This window comes from Capra hircus, chromosome 8 (assembly GCF_001704415.2).
Source record: "Capra hircus breed San Clemente chromosome 8, ASM170441v1, whole genome shotgun sequence".
NCBI lineage: Eukaryota > Metazoa > Chordata > Mammalia > Artiodactyla > Bovidae > Capra > Capra hircus.
In genome coordinates, this window is record NC_030815.1 from 51,084,893 (window position 1) to 51,105,934 (window position 21,042).

Sequence of the window (21,042 nt, forward strand, 5' to 3'; positions counted from 1 at the left end):
TTCTTCATTTAATTTTTGAGGATTAGAATTTTTATTTCAAATTTTTGTTGGATACTTATATCAGTAATGCTTCTGTGCTTGATTCATCTGTTGACTCACTAGGCAAACTTAAATAAGATGCTCAACTAAAGACTGAAATGAATGAGATATGTAATAGAATGTGAACAACAGTACTCACCTTAAACCAGGGCAAGTAGGATGCTTGCTTGTGTCCCTGACCTCAGAGGGGACCATGCTTTAAAATACCATCCTTACTAATTTGTAAGACCCTTTGGGGCCTGGAGTTGGCCAGAACTGCAGTACAGATGGGATTGACCAGATGCTCCAGTGAACTCATGTCTGTCCTGGGGCCCTGTGGCTAGCTGATTCCAGGAGGGCAGCAGATTGCCCCATTTGTATGTGTGTGTATGTGTGTGATCATAGAGATTGTGCCACCAGAATGATGCTGACACTTTAGCATCTGTCAGAGTTTGTGTGACTCTCATCACGCCACACTCAAGATGAGCTCTGGTCTTGATTTCCGATAGTTGATCTGAGCCATGTGTGTGGGCTTGTGTGTCTTTCTTGCTCAGCCGTGTGTCTTGACTGCAATGTCACCTCAGGTATCTAGGTGACATAATCATGACTAGGTGTCCTCTGCCCTGGATGCGCCCTCCATTAGCACCCAAAGTGGTCACTCCACCTTTCTGGTGCTCCCCACCACTTGTCCGACAGCTCCAGGCATAATTGCCTGTGTTCTGTATGAGCTGTCAAGACCTTTCATCTGAACACTGGTGGACCCTTCCAATCCATGTTCTTTCTTGCCTCCAATTGATATGGTGACACTGTGCTCTCTCAGGTTGGTCATAAGGGGTGAATCTTCCTTGTGTATATGGATCAGCTCCTCTTACAGCACCCCTGGACACCCACCTGTCCTCCTTATAGGTAATAGTGTGTGGAATGCAGGTATGTGGTTAATGTTGACAGAGTTCACAGTCTAAGAATGCAGTGATAACAAGGAAGACATGGTTGGAATATGATTATGGTTAGTGTTATCAGATTTTGAGTTGATAAATTTAAAGTGACTAGAAAATAACTTTTTGTTCACATTTTCCCATTTTACTTTGGGTAAAATCTTATGTTTGTGATCGTCTTTAGTGAACCACAGTAATAACAACCTTTGAGAGAATTGTTAGAAGCCAACTTCATGGGCAGAGCAATGGATGATTCAGCATTGAGTAATGAAATAATCAGCACTAAATTAATGGTATTAGGGAATTGCAAAGGCAAGACAATTGTTTCAATACAAAGAGTTTCTGGAGCAATAGGGCATTGTGAATAAGTCATGTGGCTACTTTCTCTCATGGTGAAGGATAGGACATTTTCTAGTTATGAGGCATTTGACAGTTAAAAAAGGAAGAAAGAAGACATGATGTACTTGAATAGGAAGAAATGGTGCCTGGGCACTCTGAAGAATCTTCACATACACCGATTGGACAATAAGTTAATTCTAAGTATGTTTCTCTACCCATTATCCACTATACTTTGTGGATCCATAATTTTACAGTACATTTAAAAATCAAGTATTACCCAAGGCCCTGCCTGCCCTAGAGTGTGGTCCTAGTGAACACATGGGCTTGTGTAAACTAATGGATGCTTTCTATAATTAAGCTATAGTTTCTCAAATGATGGAGAAAGTAGTCCTCTCCAAGCTGAGATTGACCTTCATTTCAGGTTACAAAATCAAATTATAAGTAATGTCAGCAGAGTCTAGGTCATGAGGAATTCTAGGTCTTGTTTATAACTTGGACACTGTTTCATTCTGAGACTTGTTTAGAAAGGCTACTATTTAGTAGAGAATCATTTTGAAAGAGCCAAGACCAGACAAAGTAATACTATTTATGAAGCCATTGCAACAGTTTTGGAGGAGATAATGGGAGGAGTGGTACAGAGAATAAACATGAATGATGTTCTCTATAATGCAATTTATTATATTTTAAAATTTAAGGTATTCAGTTATTTATTAACATGAAACTGATTAAAAATGTAGGATCATTCATTCAATAGGAAATAATCCAATTATTATAAGTGATGTAGATCTATATTTGATATAGAAAGTTATCACATTGTTTTTTCAAGTGAAAAACAGACTATAAAACAGTTTGCATAGTGTAATCTCATCTTTTGGGGCGGTTAACTTTTTCCCTATATGCATTCATACATTTACACGAAAAACATTTCTGAAAATACATATACCAAAATGCTAACAGTGCTTGATTCTACATGGCTGGATTAAAGGTAGTCTTAAAAAAAAATGTCCACCCCCACAACCTATAACCTATATACAAAATAAACTGCTATATCCTTATTAGGGAAAGGATATATTATATATTATTGATATAATATAGGGATATATTATATATTATTGATATTATATAGGGATATATTATATCCTTATTAGGATATAATAAGACTATCAAATATTTGCTATTCAAATGAATATGACTTTGTGTCTGTTAGGTAAAAAAAACGACCAGGACACCAAAAGAGTGTCTAACAGGCTTTTTGATGGCGAAGTGCTCCCAGCGGGGGTTCCTGGACCTGAATGAGGCAGGTCGAGGAAGTCCGTGCCCGGACTGTGTTGGGGGTGGTTTTTATACATTTGTTGCGAGGGATGGTCAGGCTAGATGGACAGGGGTTCGGATAGGTCTCCAGGCGGAGAAGTTGTGGGCTGACAGGTCCTTCTACGAGGCTGGGGTGGGGGTGGCTTTAGCTGGTGAAGTGTGCTGTCATTGGTCCCCGGGATCTCGGAGGATCCTTCTGTTAGGGACCTTCTCGCCGGTGGGAGGGAGAGGAGGGGTGGCCCATCATGGCTCCAGGGGTCTGGCCTTACAGTATCCCTATCTAAACATATGAAAAGTTCATTATTATTCAGAAGTTCTCCTCTCTGATATTTCCCCGGACTCCCAGGTTTACTTACCAAGTCCAAAGAAGTCAGTTAAGGCTGAAGAGTCTAGCCTCTTTGCTGCCATTTCTGCTTCTGTTGAGACACAGTGTAACCTCCAAGATCAGGTACTTGGAGCAGGTCTTTGAGCAGGACTCTGTCCTTGGCAGGAATCATGGTGGTCGTTGAGGCCCCATTGGCCATAATTCTGGTCCTGCAGTCATTCCTCAGGATGCTAGATCAAGAACTGTTCTAGCTTCAACTTCTTGTGTTCAGGCTCATCCCCTTTCTTCTACTTTGCCTCAAATCCAAACACAGCTGTCTTATTTAGCTGGCTTAAATGATGGTTCTGTATAAATTTTCTAATCCAGCCTGAGTAACACAATAGTCTGCAGCACATTTTTCAAAATGTGGATCATTTAGTCATAAATAGCCCAATGTGATTGAATGTATGTCTTATGTAGGTGATGGGAGCATGGAGATCCTTATATACCATAGCAATGGTCTCTCTTCCAGGACATCCTCTTGTTTTCCCTCCTCAAGGGCATAGTCCAGTTAAACAAATCCTTAGTTTACATGATTAAATTCAGTCAAGAGCTCAATCAGTAGTTGTTGCATTCAGATACACGGTGACCTCCCATTTTTCTCCAAAAGCAATAACTGTATGATTATCTTTTTTTTTTTTTTTTTTACCAGGCACTTTTTATTTTATTTTATTTTATTTTTTTAATTGTTTTTATTTATTTTTATTTTTTTTTTAATTTTAAAATCTTTAATTCTTACATGCGTTCCCAAACATGAACCCCCCTCCCACCTCCCTCCCCACAACATCTCTCTGGGTCATCCCCATGCACCTGCCCCAAGCAAGCTGCACCCTACGTCAGACATGGACTGGCGATTCAATTCTTACATGACAGTATATATGTTAGAATTCCCATTCTCCCAAATCATCCCACCCTCTCCCTCTCCCTCTGAGTCCAATATTGATGTATCTGAAGGATATATCTTGGTAGGTTTTCCATATGTAGGATAGCTCCAAAGGTCTTCTAAAATGTTCAGAAACTCCCTAAAAGATGATTCTCTTTTTAAAGTAATAAAAAACATTAACAAAGTACTTTGCTGATCATTAGTCTGGCTGATGTTTATTGCAGCAATAAGGAGGCTGTAATTTCACGACTTCCCTCATTAAAGAGGAATAATTGATTATCTTTCAAGTAAAAGAAAGTAGTAGTCCTCGTAATTAAAGGAAAATATGTTTAAGTTTTCCAAGTACTATGAGTTTTATGAATGACCTAACCTCAAGTCTTAGAATTAACTGTCTTTAAAAATTAAATTTGTATTTTTATGAAAAGAATGGATATGTATAGCTAAAATATCACATAATGATCAAAAGCTTACAAAATCCAAAAAGACTTCTATTTTATCTTACTATTTTTCTTTTCAGATCTTTATTTCCATTCCCACCCATCTGTCCTCACCATTGCTGATCTACTTTCTAGAGGCATGTGTCTTAAAAAAATTTTTTTATTGGAATATAGTTTGTTTTCAGCATTGTGTTACTTTCACGTGTACAGCAACGTGAACACACATATATATGTGTGTGTGTGTGTGTGAGGGCTAAGTTACTTCAATCGTGTCTGGCTCTTTGTGACCATTTGGACTGTAGCCCACCAGGCTCCTCTGTCCATGGGATTCTCTAGGCAAGAATACTGGAGTGGGTTGCCATGCCCTCCTTCAGGGGATCTTCCTGTCCCAGGGATCAAACCTGCATCTCTTATGTCTCCTGCATTGGCAGGCAGGTTCTTTGCCACTAGCACCACATATACATATATCTACTCTTTTTTAGATTTTTTTTCCTTATAGGCCATTACAGAGTATAGAATAGAGTTCCTTGTGCTATACAGTAAGTCCTTATTAGCTTCAGTTTTATAGATAGTGGTGTGTATATGTCAAATCTAGTCTCCCAATTTATCCTCCCCCATCCCTTGGTAATCATACATTTGTTTTCTACATCTGTAACTCTATTTCTGCTTTGCAAATAAGTTAATCTGTATCATTTTTCTAGATTCCACATATAAGTGATATTGGATATTTGTCTTTTTTTGTCTGACCCACTTTACTCAGTATGATAATTTCCAGGTCCGTCCATGTTGCTGCAAATGGCATTATTTCATTCTTTTTTAATGGCTCAGTAATATTCCATTGTATATATGTATTACATTTTCTTTATCCATTTCTCTGTTGATGGCTTTTTGGTTGCTTCCATGTTCTGGATATTGTAACTAGTGCTGGAGGCATCTATTTTTTTAACTTATGTCTTCTATGTTTATCTCCATATTTCGAAAAATTATAGTTTACATCTATCTCTTTATTCTACTATAACCTTTTATATTTCCTGAAGATAATGACTCTCTCTCTTTACCTCTCTCTCTCCTTCCCTCCCTCAGTTCAGTTTAGTTCAGTTGCTCAGTTGTGTCTGACTCTTTGCGACCCCATGGGCTGCAGCACGCCAGGCTTCCCTGTCCTTTACCGACTCCTGGAGCTTGCTCAAACTCACGTCCATCAAGTAGGTGATGCCCTCCAACCGCCTCATCCTCTGTTGTCCCCTTTTCCTGCATTCAATCCTTCCCAGCATCAGGGTCTTTTCCAATGAGTGGTCTCTTCGCATCAGGTGGCCAAAGGATTGGAGCTACAGCTTCAGCATCAGTCCTTCCAATGAATATTCAGGGCTGATCTCCTTTAGGACGGACTGGTTGGATCTCCTTACAGTCCAAGGGACTCTCAAGAGTCTTCTATAACACTACAATTCAAAAGCATCAATTCTTTGGTGCTAAGCTTTTTTTATGGTCCAACTCTCACATCTATGGAAAAACCATAGCTTTGATTATACAGACCTTTGTTGACAAAGTAATGTCTCTGCTTTTTAATATGCTGTCTCAGTTTGTCATAGCTTTTCTTCCAGGCAGCAAGTGCCTCACTCCTCTCTCTCTCCCCCCCTTTTTAATTTGCTTATGTACATTTGAAGCCATGGGTTAGTTTTCCTTACCCTCCAATACTATTGTAAAATGTCTCAGTTAAATTTCCATGCAAATTTGTCAGTTAAAATTTCAGTTTTATATTTATCCCATCAATATCTTTTCTCAAGTCCCCTTTCCATCTGCTCCATCATGTCCTTCTGGACTGGTTGCTTGCTTGGGCTAATTCACAACTATTATCTTTGCATTTTGCATCCCCATCATCTTGAAAGCTCTGTTTGCTTTATTCTGTGCTGGATTCCCCATTTCTCTGAGTCATTTGCTTTCCTTTTTTCTTGGAAATTCCTTTGATTTTCTGGAGCATATCCTTCTGTAGATTCCTTAGAAAAGGCTAAAGGAAAGTAATAGTTTTGACACTTTGTACACCTGATAATTCTTTATTCTACCGTCACACTTAATTGATAGCTTACCTGGCTATAAAATTTTAAGTATAAACTAATTTTCTCTTAGAATTGCTGTGTAGTTTTCTAGCTTTTAAGGATGTTGCTGGGACTCTCAAAGCAATGTAGATTTCTGGACCTTTTTGAACTTTCCCTCTTCTGGAAAATTTTCAAAAATTTCCCTTTATTTCTGCTATTCTCAAATTTCAGAATATGCCTTTTCATTAATTTTTTCCATTTATTGGCTTGGGCACTTATTGGACCATTTTCATCAAATTTTACTTGGAAATTTTCTTGCATTGTTTCTGTTTTTGCAACATCTCCTATTTGAATATGATGGATCTCCCACATTGTTGTTCTCTAATTTTTAAATTTTTGTTCCTTTTTTCCAATATCTTTGTTTTTATTTTCTAGAAGAGTTCATTTACTTTAGCTTCTCTCTACTTCAGTGAAATTTCTATTTTACTGGTCATATTTTTAATACTGAAATTTATTTCCTTTCTTTGATCATTTTTAAAGATCTTGGGACTTTCCTGGCAGTCCAGTGGTTAAGACTTTGTGCTCCTAAAGCAGGGCATATGGGGTCCATATTTGATCGATGGTCAAGGAACTAAGATCCCTCATGCCTCATGGTGTGGCCAAATAAATAAATTTAATTTTAAAAAGAGAGCAAATAATTTTTTTCATGAATGCAATATCATTTTCCCACTGATAATATAGCTATTTTTATTTTATTTAAAGTTTATTTTTTCTGTGTTCCTTGCATTGCTTGTTTCCTCCAAATTCTCTTTTTTAGCTATTTATTTTCCCTTTGTCTTTCATGTTGGAGGCATTGGTTTATTTGCCTCAAATGACTCATGGCTCATCATTCACATTTATTAGTGGTGGCTTAAAGCTGACCGAAAGCCAGTGAACATTGGCATTTTTGGCTGATGGCCCTCCTAATACAATCAGATGATTATCCAGCTTTTAGATAGAAAATTCTCACATGTCAATCTCTATAGGCCTTTGTTTTAGGTGATTCAAATTTATCAGGAAAATATTCCCAAAAATGTTGTTTGAGGAGTAAATATTGGACTACTAGAATTCTGGAACTGGCCAGAAAAGAGGATTTAGGGAAAGTCTTTCTGTTTAGCATGTAGACTTTCAAATTATGTAGTTCCTGGTTTTGGTTACCGTTTTTGTGTCTGGTGTTCTCCCTTCTGCAGTCTCTTTTGTTCCTTTTCTCCCAACATACCGCCTGTCTCCTGCAAGGACTGGGGAGGTGGTCGTCATTAATGTAGGATAGGAACCTGGGGCCGCCTACCTTCTCATGTGTTAGTCACTCAGTCGTGTCTGACTCTTTGTGACCCCATGGACTGTAGCCCGCCGGGCTCCTCTGTCCATGGAATTCTTCAGGCAAGAATACTGGAGTGGATAGGCATTCCTTTCTCCAGGGTATCTTCCTGACCCAGGGATTGAACCCTGGGTCTCCGAAATTTCAGGCAGATTCTTCACCGTCTGACCTACCTCATATATACTTCCAAATAATCTCTTTCTTTACTTAAGACTGTTGCCTTACCTGTGTCTTCTGCTTTACCAGGTATCTATAATTCTTGGAAATTACAAAAAAATGTTAGCTTGTTTCTTGACTGAATGGTTGTACCCATTCTTGCGTGATTTTTCTCTCTTAATGTACTGTGGCTCTGGGTTATATGTATTCTGCTTTTAAAAAATAGAGATTGTACTTCTGTTTCTTATTCATGTTGATGTTTTGGAGGTTAATTTTAGAACATAGAATGTAAATGTTGACATTCTTAATGTATATAAAGTATTCACCTTTCAAGTCATTACTCTTTACAATAAAAACATACAGAGAAACTTTATTGATGCATTTGCTAGTTATTTATCTTTACTGGGGATGTTAGTTGGAGCTTCTCTTTAATTATGAGATGCATTTTTTCAGTTGACAATGAGAAATACAGGATACCAAAAACAGCTAAAGCAGCTATAGTTATATAGCTGCTTTATGAACATGGAAAATTTATTCCTGAGATAGTTCTTAATACAACATAAATGAAAAATTATACCAGTAACTAAAAATTTGAATGAATGAATCATTTAAAATGTGTTAGGCTCTGAGACAACAGAAAAAAAAAAGACCAATTGTATACTCTCTTAGAAGAAAAAGCTAGAAGTTTAACTGTCATAGCCTTTCATACCCTCCCCATAAAAATCAGGGGGACTTTCCTTTTTTGCTGTTTTCAGTCAGTTCTGAGGATGCAGCTGGCTCTGTGATATTTTCTCCTCTGCAAGGCTTTCACTGCAATGGATCCATTGGTCTTGATACAGGTTATCCTATGAGAGTAGTAGGAATAATAATATAGTTAGCTAACTCAGAAGTGCAGAAAATATTGCACTACATTGTTTTTGGAAATGAACCCAATTTCTGCTTGGACCCTCTCTCCCTGCCCCTTCCCCTCCCCATTCTGCAGTTTCGGGCAAGTGCCAAGATGTTTGTAAGCCTTTTGGGGTCATTTGTCTTCTGTACAAGTCATCACCTGGGAGATCATCATTATCCCAGACTACATGGTCTCTTCAGATCTGGCTGACCTGGTGCTTTTGGGTTGAGCTTGTTGTATGGTGAGCCCCTAGTCCAAAAGATTAGCCTTTATCATGCCCCGTGAGGTTCTTTCTTGGCAGTCCTGTCATTTCCTGGGCATTGCCAGGAAGCATTTCACAAGGCCTCTGCTCTCTACACTTGCAGACACCTTTCTCTTCAACTTTCATCTCTCAGATTCTTTTCTCTTACATGGTCTTGATTCTTTGGGAAATTAAATCTAGGAAAGGAATTACATGTAGGCAGCTTTTGCTTTCTAGTCTGTTCCACAGAATAAATTCATTGACTTCTACCTTCTTCAATTGGGTGGGAGGAAAACAAGAAAATTGTAATTAGTATCTCAAAAAAGTTATTCTTTTATGAGTCAAATTGTGAGCAGTCAAATCTATAAATGTGTTTGGAAGACCATGAATAATTCAGAGAAAAAGAAATTATGGAGGACACAAAGTCCCGGTTTTTCATTTTTCACAGGGGGAGTCTGAAGGCCTGAAAGGTCATGACTTGCTGAAGGCCACGTGAACAATCGTTCCTGTGCATTTGGTTGCTGTTTCTGTTGACACCAAACAAACTCTGAATCTGTTTGATCCAGGCTTTTGGAATAATCTCTAAGGGACACTCAAAATAGCTTGAGTTTGACTTTTTATGTGGTTAGGTAATGTTTGGAACCAAAGGCTTGAAGCTTGTTCTATACAGTGCCTAGAACACTGTGGACTTTTCATGACTATCAACAACAGGACATTAGTGTTTTCCAGTGCTGGGCAAATGGGCATAGAGCTGGTTTTGATAGCATCCTTTCCTGACCCACTGAGCATGTAGCTTGTTTGCCACTGAAAAGAGAGGACAGTTTTGTTATCAGCTCCTCTCATGGACTGGAGGAAAGGCAGCACTGAATGATTATGGAAATCACCCTGAACCTTTCTGGTTTTAAATACTGTTAGCAGTAACATGAGTTTAATATACCCTTGACTACCCACTTCCTAGAGTTAGTATGGAAATTATGTGAAAGAGGGTCATTAATTAACTAATATACCCAACAAATAGTTATTCCACATCTGTTGTGTTCTGGAGCATATAAGGCACAGCCAGTACAGGGGTGAATAGAATTGTCTCAACTCTGGCCTGTATGATGTCAGTAATCACATAAATCAATCTATAGTTATTAAGGATTCTGATAGAAAAGCACATGGGAAAGTATAATAGAATGGTGATAAGCCCCCTTGATTAGGTAATATTATTTTTTCTCCAAACTTTGAACTTTTTATTTTGTATTGAGGTATAGCTGATGAACAATGTTGTGGTAGTTTCAAGTGAACATGGAAGGAACTCACCCATACATATACATGTATCCATTGAGGAGGTAACATTTAAACTGACATCTGGAGGGTAAGTGGGAGGTCTTCAGGCAGAGGGTTGTGAGGAAAGCACTCTAGACACAGGGAATGGCAGGTGTTAAGGCCCTGCAGAGAGCACTGGACTAGGCTAGTGGGCCTGGAGCATAGCAAGAGCGGCAGAAGATGAAGATGAAACTGTAGGCAGGGGCCAAATTTTGTGGCCTTGTACTTGAGACTGCTTAGTAAGCTTGTTAAGAATTTTAGTTACTAAATAAGATTCAGTGAAGCTTAAGAAATCATGGCATATACCATATATAAAAATAAAGTCAAAATGGATTAAAAACCTAAAAGTAAGACTTGAAACTATAAAACTCCTAAAAGAGAACATAGTCAGAACACTCTTTGGCATAAAGCATAGCAATATTTTTTTGATCTTTCTCCTAAGTCAGATAAATAAAAGTGAAAGTGGACAAATGGGACCTAATTAAACTTAAAAGCTTTTACATAGCAAAGGAAACCATCAACAAAACAAAAAGACAACCTACTGAAGGGGAGAAAATATTTTCTGGTGACATGACCAAAGGGTTAATATCCAAAATATATAAATAGCTCATACAACTCAACACTGAAAAAACAACCCCAATAAAAAAATGTGTCAAGGACCTGAATAGATTTTTTCCAGAGAAGACATACAGATGGCTAACAGGCACATGAAAAGATGCTTAACTAATCTAATTATCAATTAGCTTAATAATGCTACTTATTCAGTTCAGTTCAATTCAGTCGCTCAGTCGTGTCCGACTCTTTGTGACCCCATGAATCGGAGCACACCAGGCCTCCCTGTCCATCACCAACTCCCGGAGTTCACTCAGACTCACGTCCATCGAGTCAGTGATGCAATCCAGCCATCTCATCTTCTGTCATCCCCTTCTCCTCCTGCCCCCAATCCCTCCCAACATCAGAGTCTTTTCCAATGAATCAACTCTTCGCATGAGGTGGCCAAAGTACTGGAGTTTCAGCTTCAGCATCATTCCCTCCAAAGAAATCCCAGGGCTAATCTCCTTCAGAATGGACTGGTTGGATCTCCTTGCAGTCCAAGGGACTCTCAAGAGTCTTCTCCAATACCACACTTCAAAAGCGTCAATTCTTCGGCACTCAGCTTTCTTCACAGTCCAACTCTCACATCCATATATGACCGCTGGAAAAACCATAGCCTTGCCTAGACGGACTTTTGTTGGCAAAGTAATGTCTCTGCTTTTCAACAGGCTATCTAGGTTGGTCATAACTTTCCTTCCAAGGAGTAAGCGTCTTTTAATTTCATGGCTGCAGTCACCATCTGCAGTGATTTTAGAGCCCCCCAAAATAAAGTCTGACACTGTTTCTACTGTTTCCCCATCTATTTCCCATGAAGTGATGGGACCAGATACCATGATCTTCGTTTTCTGAATGTTGAGCTTTAAGCCAACTTTTTCATTCTCCACTTTCACTTTCATCAAGAGGCTTTTTAGCTCTTCTTCACTTTCTGCCATAAGAGTGGTGTCATCTGCATATCTGAGGTTATTGATATTTCTCCTGGCAATCTTGATTCCAGCTTGTGCTTCTTCCAGCCCAGTGTTTCTCATGATGTACTTTGCATAGAAGTTAAATAAGCAGGGTGACAATATACAGCCTTGACGTACTCCGTTTCCTATTTGGAACCAGTTTGTTGTTCCATGTCCAGTTTGAACTGTTGCTTCCTGACATGCATATAGGTTTCTACCAGGTGGTCTGGTATTCCCATCTCTTTCAGAATTTTCCACAGTTTATTGTGATCCACACAGTCAAAGGCTTTGGCATAGTCGATAAAGCAGAAATAGATGTTTTTCTGGATCTCTCTTGCTTTTTTTGATGATCCAGCAGATGTCGGCAATTTGATCTCTGGTTCATCTGCCTTTTCTAAAACCAGCTTGAATATCTGGAAGTTCACTGTTCATGTATTGCTGAAGCCTGGCTTGAAGAATTTTGAGCATTACTTTAGTAGCGTGTGAGATGAGTGCAATTGTGCGGTAGTTTGAGCATTCTTTGGCATTGCCTTTCTTTGGGATTGGAGTGAAAACTGACCTTTTCCAGTCCTGTGGCCACTGCTGAGTTTTCCAAATTTGCTGGCATATTGAGTGCAGCACTTTCACAGCATCATCTTTCAGGATTTGAAATAGCTCAGCTGGAATTCCATCACCTCCACTAACTTTGTTTGTAGTGATGCTTCCGAAGGCCCATTTGACTTCACATTCTAGGATGTCTGGCTCTAGGTGAGTGATCACACCATCGTGATTATCTTGGTCGTGGAGATGCAAATTAAAACAACTGTGAGGAATCATGTCGCACATGTCAGAATGGCTATCATCAAAAAGTCCACAAGTAATACATGCTGGAGAGGGTGTAAAGAAAAGGGAGCTCTCCAACATTGTCAGTGGAAATAGAAGTTGATAGAGCCACTATGGAAAACAAAATGGGAGGTCCCCAAAAAGCTAACAATAGAACTACCATATAACCCAACAACTCCACTCCTATCTATATATCCAGAAAAAAAAATGAATGCAAATTTGAAAAGATATGTCATCCCCAATGTTCACAGCAGTGCTATTTTCAGTGGCTAAGATATAGAAGCAACTTGTGTCCATCAACACACACACACATATATATATACACACACATATATATATATACACAACATATATATATAGGCAACTTGTGTCCATCAACACACATGTATATATACACACACACACATATATATATATACTCACATATATAGACACAATGGAATATTACCAAGTTATAAGAGGAATAAAATAATGCCATTTGCAGCAACATGGATGGACTTAAGTAAGTGAGACAGAGACAAATGCTTTGTGATATCACTTATTTGTGAATCTTAAAAAAATCAATGAATGTAGGTAGCAAAACAGAAATAAACTTACAGATACAGAAAAGAAACTAATGGTTACCTGTGAGGAGAGAAAGAGATAGGGGCAAGATAGGGATATGGAATTAAGAGATACAAACTACTTTGTGTAGAAATAGAAAAGCAACAGGGTATATTGTACAGCAGAGGAATTATAGGCATTATTTTGTATTAACTTTTAAGGGAGTATTATCTATAAAAATACTGAGCTATTATGCAGCACACATGAAAACTGATGTACTTCAATTAAAAAAAAGGAAATCACGGCATAATGATCAGAGCTTTGGGGTAGTTGTTATCGCTGTTCTGTCTTTGGTTCGTTTATGTTATGAAATAGTGGTTCTACGTGTGGGACCTGGAGACAGTGGCCTGGGCCTGAATCTTGACTCTGATGGTTGTTGGCTGTGTGACCTCAGACAATTACTTACCATCTCTGTGCCTCTTTTTCTTCATCTGTAAAATGGTAAAGTAATGCCATCTACTCAGAGGGTTGTTGAGAGTTAAATGAGTCAATATGTGGCAGTAATTTTACAGAGAGCCTGGGATATATAGTGTATTCAGCATGTGATTAACTAGTATTACTTCTGTTTGGGCTTTATTGAGGTTGACAGTATGATTTTCAGATAAATGATGCAGGTATTTTTATTTGTTTGAAAATACATCTTCCATAGCATCTTTGTTTTGTGAGGGGAGAGAGGGGAGTCTGGGGTAGAAGTCCTGGCCTAGTGTAGGATTAGCTTCTAAATCTTAGTTTCTGCATCTGTAATTTAGGAGAAATCTTCCTCCTGGACACTATTTTCATCACTTGTATCCTCTGCATCACTTTCAGTAACCAACATTTGACATGTAGAGACAGATTTCTTTTGTAATGTCAAAGTTCCTACTCTGTAATCTGGTGGTTTATAGACTAGCAGTTGAATTCATTCAAAAACTGAATGTATTTGCTCTCCCTGGTCTTGGAAAAACTGTAGTAGCAACAAAGGAGTCAAGAACCTTCCCTCTCCTGTTACACTGACAGAAAACTTTCCATTTCTCACTGGACAACATTGTTCTATCCGTGTGTTGTTGCCTTTGCCTTACAGAATAGCCTTGCTTTTTCAACAATCTTTCTCTTTTCTGTCTTATATTTAGAGTCTGCCCTGTTGCATGATTTCCCTTGTGATGAAATCTAACACTCATACAGAATGGGAAATGAGAACGGTGATTGTTTTCTTAACTGCCTTATTGCCTTTTCCTAAATCCTGTGTTAATTGATAGCCACTCCATGTAGCCTGCTTCCTTCATATGTGTTAGATTACAACAACTTGGTTTCTGGGATATCAAATGCCACCCATCTGTGGGGGAATTATATGATAGCAGGGAATAATTTAAATCTTTAAAAATAAATTTTTATGTCCTGTGAGAGAAAGGAGTCCAAGGGAAAAAAGACAGAGGAATAATGTTTTACGAAATGCTGTCCCATGTGTTGCTTTATCCGGTCTTACCCTTTGGAGAAGCAGCATGTCTGATCTCTGTTTTTAAGATGAGGAAACTGAGGGTCTAACTAGCAGAGATTGATTTATCCGGAGTCACACTGCCAGCATATGGGAGAGCTGGGCTTGAACTCTGGAATTCTGATGACCTCCTGCACCAGAACACACAATTGTGGGTTATCATGAGAGAACTAGGGTCTCTGGTTGCTAATGATTTCCCTGGCTTTCATTTTAGTGATATTATCTGTGGTTTTGTATTCAAAATAAATTAGCAATGTGTGCAGAATGTTTCAAGTCCAGAGAACCCTGGTGCTGGTGTGTGCTGTTCCCGGTGGCTCAGCCCGTGATGTTTGTTTAGATTACATACACAGGGAGTGCGTGCCTAGTGCACTGCGCTCCATGGAAAGATCTAAAGCTATGAAGTCAATCAAGTACAGATCTTTCCACATATGTGACAGCCAAACCCGATCACATTCTGACCATGACTATTGGTCAAACTGATTATTCTACACTGGACCGTGGTTGCATGCCATCTTCGATCTGATTGGAGAGGAAGGCACATCTTGGGAAGCCTCATTCCTTTCTGCTTTGGAGACAGTGCTCAGGATTGTTCATACTGGAGGTAAGTGACCGCTCCTTTTGAACAGCAGAGAGAGCTGTCGATACAGTCAGAGCTGTCAGAGGCAATTCCTGTAGTAGAGGGAGTTTGCTTTTATAACATGCATCAAGGGTTGTGCTTTAAGGCTGGAATTTCAGCCTTGGCATATATTAAAATCACTACAGGAGTTTTGAAAAAGTATATATGCTTGAAGTCTCACCCCAGTACAATCAAATCAGAATCTTTGGAAAGAAAATTAAAAGAGCATAGAGAAGGGAGTATCTTTTAATGGGATCCTTCCTCTTTCAGTCTCTCTTTTGATCATTAACTCTTGACTTCCCAAGTTATACCTGCTCTGCCACACAACCACTGTTGTGGTTAGGTTATTGTGGACTCTTAAAAAGGAGCAAGACTTCTTGATTTCAGCTGCAAATGACCTCTTTCTGGCTTTCACTTCAGTGATGATATTACTTGTATAGGGCTGTTGGAAACTAATGAGAAAGGAGGACAGAGCCTCTCAAGCCTGAGAATTCTCTCAGGTGCTGATGTATCTATTTCCATTGGATCACTGCTCATGGTGGTTCAGTTAGAATAACCCGGGAAGTTTTCAATCAACTGTGAACACCTCAGCACCATCTCACAAATATTCTTATTTAATTAGTTAGGTGTGGGGCTCAGGCTTCGGTATTTTTCAAAGTTACCAGGTATAGCCAAGACTTGGAAAAGCATTGAGGGCTATTGGGTGCTAGGCACCTCACCTGCACACTGTTTGAGGGATTATGCCCTTAAGTGTAAAGAAGGGCATGACAATCCACTCCAGTATTCTTGCCTGGAGAATCCCATGGACAGAGGAGCATGGAGGGCTACAGTCCATAGTGTTGCAAAGAGTCAGGCATGACTGAAGCGACTTAGCATGCATGCATGCTCTCAAGTGAGTCAAGGTGCTTTTGGTGTCCAGCTTGTGGCCAGAGAGGAGTTATTCAGTGTTGCATCAGCAGGTGGCTATATTGTCATTCTGCTCATTGCTGTTAAGCTCCTTAGTTCTATTTGGAAATAATGAGTCTCTGTGCTCCCTGCTCCCACCCCAGGAATTCAGAGGCAGGCAAGATAGCAAGTCTCCTGCTGAGGAGCCCCTAGGTAAGTTTACGCAGGGAAGTGAGGGTCCCTGTCTGTCCACACTGGCTTCCTGGGCCTTTGACCATTACACAGTTTGGGCTTCAACAAAAGTGATCATGTTGCAGTCAAGTAAGAAACCAACACCCTGTTAGAAGAAAAAGGCTGGAGAGAATAAGAGGTAGTATATCAGGAAGGATCTTAGGCGATAAACAAATCTGTTTTGATTTTGACTCTTTGATGGGAATCTGACATCATCCTTCTAGCCTCTAGAGCTTAGGCTTCTCAAAGTGGCTTTGCTGCCTTTTATAAAGGTGACTGAAAATGCCCCAGTCGTCAGGTCAATGCTGATCTCCCTGGATCAGAAAAAATATGGCAATATGATCTTGTGCTACTTAAGATCCCCATTTGGAAGATCTTGTGGAAAAACACTAAGCCAAACAGAAAGAGGAAAAAAAAATCCTATGGATGCTTCCTCTAGCTTTTTACCCATTTAGTGTATAAATACCGGTGGAAACTGGGGACTGGCAAGCCTTGGCCCAGTCATCTCTTCATCACCTCCCATCTTCTTGGCACAGACTGACCCTTCTTTGTGAATCTCTGCTCTTCTTGTCAACTGAGTCAAGCATTTTTTTTTTTTTTTCCCCTCTTTCAGCACTTTGTGGCCTCTTTCGGGTAGTGTCTTACTTAATAGTACTTCTTTCTTCCCGTTAGACTAAGTTCTTATTTATGTGTCTAACATAGCACTTCCGTATAACTGACGCTCCCAAAATTTGTTTTTTTAATAAGTAGATGATTATAGAAGCCCTTCTGCTCTCTTTCTTATCCTCTTGTTTTGGACGCTGAAAGCATTGCCTTCCTGGGTTCTTAATGCTGACATTTAAATGAGAAGAATTTTGTGGACAGTGGCTGTGGTGGAAGAGGCTCAAAAGCTGACCTTTCTCTGAAGTTTGAGGTCCAGTGATCAGCACAGCTGGGAAGCTGAGGGGAAAACTGTTGAGCCATAAGCTCTGTTCCTTTCCTGACTTTAGTAACTCGTGAAAGTTCTAAAATGTGGGCTCTGAGATAGGAGAACTGATTGAATCAAGGCAAAGATATAACTCCTCACCATTTCATGAACAGAGCTGGAGAGAAGGCCTCACCAACTCAGTGCCTGGCACTTGGCAGACATGCAGTAAATATTTGTGGGATGAATTTGTCTAATATAACCCAAGAAGGCACCAGTTCACAGAGGCTTCAAGTAGCTTCTAATGTGTGATTTGGTTCCACTTCTGTTGCTTCCTAACATTGTGGAGACACCATTAAGTTGAGGTGATTCATTAGTGATTGCCAGATCAGTTTTATTGGGAGAGCTATTACCGTGTATTTAACTTCTCAGATCCCCATAGCATTTTATTGCTGATTGTTGTTCCACTAATCCATTCAACAGTGATGGAGTTGTATTCAGTTTTAGCAGGGCCAATCTATTTATCTAGCTGCCAATGAGCCCCTGGTTAAAATCCCCATAGAGACCCTCCCAGTGTGTATCAGGACCTTTAATTATGTGGTGCTAATAGAGATCACACAGAGTTTCCTTTGACATTTTCACTAGACAAATATTATAGACATCTGTGATTACTGTTGTGTAGAAAACTTACTTACTGGTGAGGGTATAATTAAGATGGATTTCAAGGGACAAGCATCCAGGAAATTTTTGAGGCTTTTTTTAATTAGATGAGGAATAAAAGATGACTGACAGGTATCTAGGACTTTCATGTTTACATATATACCCCATAAAAACCAAACCAATTACTTAAATAGAATATTCTTTTCATTTTGATCGCCTTGAGAGAGTTCTATGAATTCTCCTGATCTAATGGAGGAAAACAATAGAATAGAAAAGACTAGAGATCTCTTCAAGAAAATTAGAAATACCAAGGGAACATTTCATGCAAAGATGGGCACAATAAAGGACAGAAACAGTATGTACCTAACAGAAGCAAAAGGTATTAAGAAGGTATTAAAGTATTAAGGTATTAAGAATACATAGAAAAACTGTGCAAATAGATCTGCATGATGCAGATAATCATGAGGGTGTGATCACTCACCTAGAGCCAGACATCCTGGAATGTGAAGTCAAATGGGCCTTAGAAAGCATCACTATGAACAAAGCTAGTGGAGGTGATGGGATTCCAGTTGAGCGATTTCAAATCCTAAAAGATGATGCTGTGAAAGTGCTGCACTCAATATGCCAGCAAATTTGGAAAACTCAGTAGTGGCCACAGGACTGGAAAAGGTCAGTTTTCATTCCAATCCCAAAGAAAGGCAATGCTAATAAATACTGAAACTACCACACAATTGTACTCAATTCATATGCTAGCAAAGTAATATTCAAAATTCTCCAAGCCAGCCTTCAACAGTATGTGAACCATGAACTTCCAGGTGTTCAAGCTAGATTTAGAAAATACAAAGGAACCGGAGGTCAAATTGCCAACATCCATTGGATCATTGAAAAAGCAAGAGAATACCAGGAAAACATCTACTTCTTTATTGACTACGCCAAAGCCTTTGTGTGGATCACAATAAACTGTGGAAAATTCTTAGAGACGGGAATACCAGACCACCTGACCTGCCTCCTGAGAAATCTGTATGGAGGTTAAGAAGCAACAGTTAGAATGGGCCATGAAGCAACAGACTGATTCAAATACGAAAAGGAGTACGTCAACGCTGTATATTTTCACCCTGCTTATTTAACTTCTATGCAGAGTACATCAAGAAAAATGCTGGGCCTGGATGAAACACAAGCTGAAATCAAGATTGCCAAGATAAACATCAATAACCTCAGATATGCAGAAGACACTACCCTTATGGCAGAAAGCGAAGAAGAAGTAAAGAGCCTGTTGATGAAAGTGAAAGAGGAGAGTGAAAAAGTTGACTGAAAACTCAACATTCAGAAAACTAAGATCATGGCATCCGGTCCCATCAGTTCATGGCAAATAGATGGGGAAACAATGGAAACAGTGAGAGACTTTATTTTCTTGGGCTCTAAAATCACTGCAGATGGTGACTGCAGCCATGAAATTAAAAGACACTTACTCCTTGGAAGAAAAGCTATGACCAATATACACAGCATATTAAAAAGCAGAAACATTGCTTTGCTGACAAAGGTCTGTCTAATCAAAGCTATGATTTTTCCAGTAGTTATGTATGGATGTGAGAGTTGGACTATAAAGATGGCTGAGCACTGAAGAATCAATGCTTTAAACTGTGGTGTTGGAGAAGACTCTTGAGAGTCCCTTGGACCGAAAGATCAAACCAGTCTATCCTAAAGGAAATCAGTCCTGAATATTCATTGGAAGGACTGATGATGAAGCTGAAATTCCAATAGTCTGGCCACCTGATGTGAAAAACTGACTCATTTGAAAAGACCCTGATGCTGGGATTGAAGACAGGAGGAGAAGAGGATGACAGAGGATAAGATAGTTGGATGGCATCACCAGCTCAATGGATATGAGTCTGAGTAGGCTTCAGGGGTTGGTGATGGACAGGGAAGCCTGGCCTGCTGCAGTCCATGGGGTCACAAAGACTTGGATGTGACTGAGCGACTGAACTGAACTGAAGATATATTCATATATAGAGAAAGAAGACAAATATCTATGAAATAAATATAGTTGTAAACCAAGGCTTTAATTGTTACAAAGTATTATTTATATAGGCTTCCCCGGTAGCTCAGACGGTAAAGCGTCTGCCTACAATGCAGGAGACCCAGGTTCGATCCCTGGGCTGGGAAGATCCCCTGGGGAAGGGAATGGCAACCCACTCCAATACTCCTGCTTGGAAAATCCCATGGACTGAGGAGCCTGGTAGGCTATAGTCCATGGGGTCACAAAGAGTTGGACACGACTGAGCGGGTTTTTTTTTTTTTTTTTTTTTTAATGCCATTCTATGAAGTTAGGATTTTTTAAATTTATTTTTAACTAGAGAATAATTGCTTTACAATGTATTGGTTTCTAGTGTACAACAACATGAATCAACCATAAGTATAGATATGTTTCCTCCCCCTTGAACTTCTCTTACCCCACCCTGTCCCACCCTTCTAGATTGTCACAGAGCACCAGGCTGGGCTCCCTGTGTTATACAGTAGCTTTGAAATTAAAGTTTTGTTGTAATTAAATTAAATTTAATAAATTTAATTAAATTTTAATGTGATATTTTCAGATTTTTTTTTTTTAGCAGCAGCAGAATCATTTTGGGGGGAACAAAGAATGAAAACTTATGTAGGATCCCAATATACAAATTGTTTCAGTTCATCCAGAATTTGTTCTACCCACATCCCCACTTTATAGGCCCCTGTCCCAAATCACCATCCATTCAGAAGTAACTTTCTGGAGCTAGTGTGGTTCTATTGAATAGAGTTTATAGAATAATTCTCTGGATTGAAAATGAACCCCTTTTCCCCCCTGAAAAGATGCCTGAGTAAACTCAGTTACTGCTTTTGTTGGGGCATTATTTTCAGTAGTAATGGTAATAGCAGATAGATCAGCCCAGTTTTAAAACATTTTGTTTGCTTAATTTATAGCATTGTTGTTAAGGGAGATCCTTCAGAAATGTGTTTCTAGTTCTTGTGAAAATCTCAATAGACAGCGGGTGCAAAGTGTAGATGTAGTG

The 21,042-nt window shown here is 39.2% G+C and overlaps 1 non-coding gene across 1 annotated transcript; it reads left to right on the forward strand.

Annotated features, from left to right (window-relative positions):
* On the forward strand, positions 20,093 to 20,164 carry TRNAC-ACA. The gene has a single exon. It is a non-coding gene; the product is annotated as a tRNA-Cys (tRNA).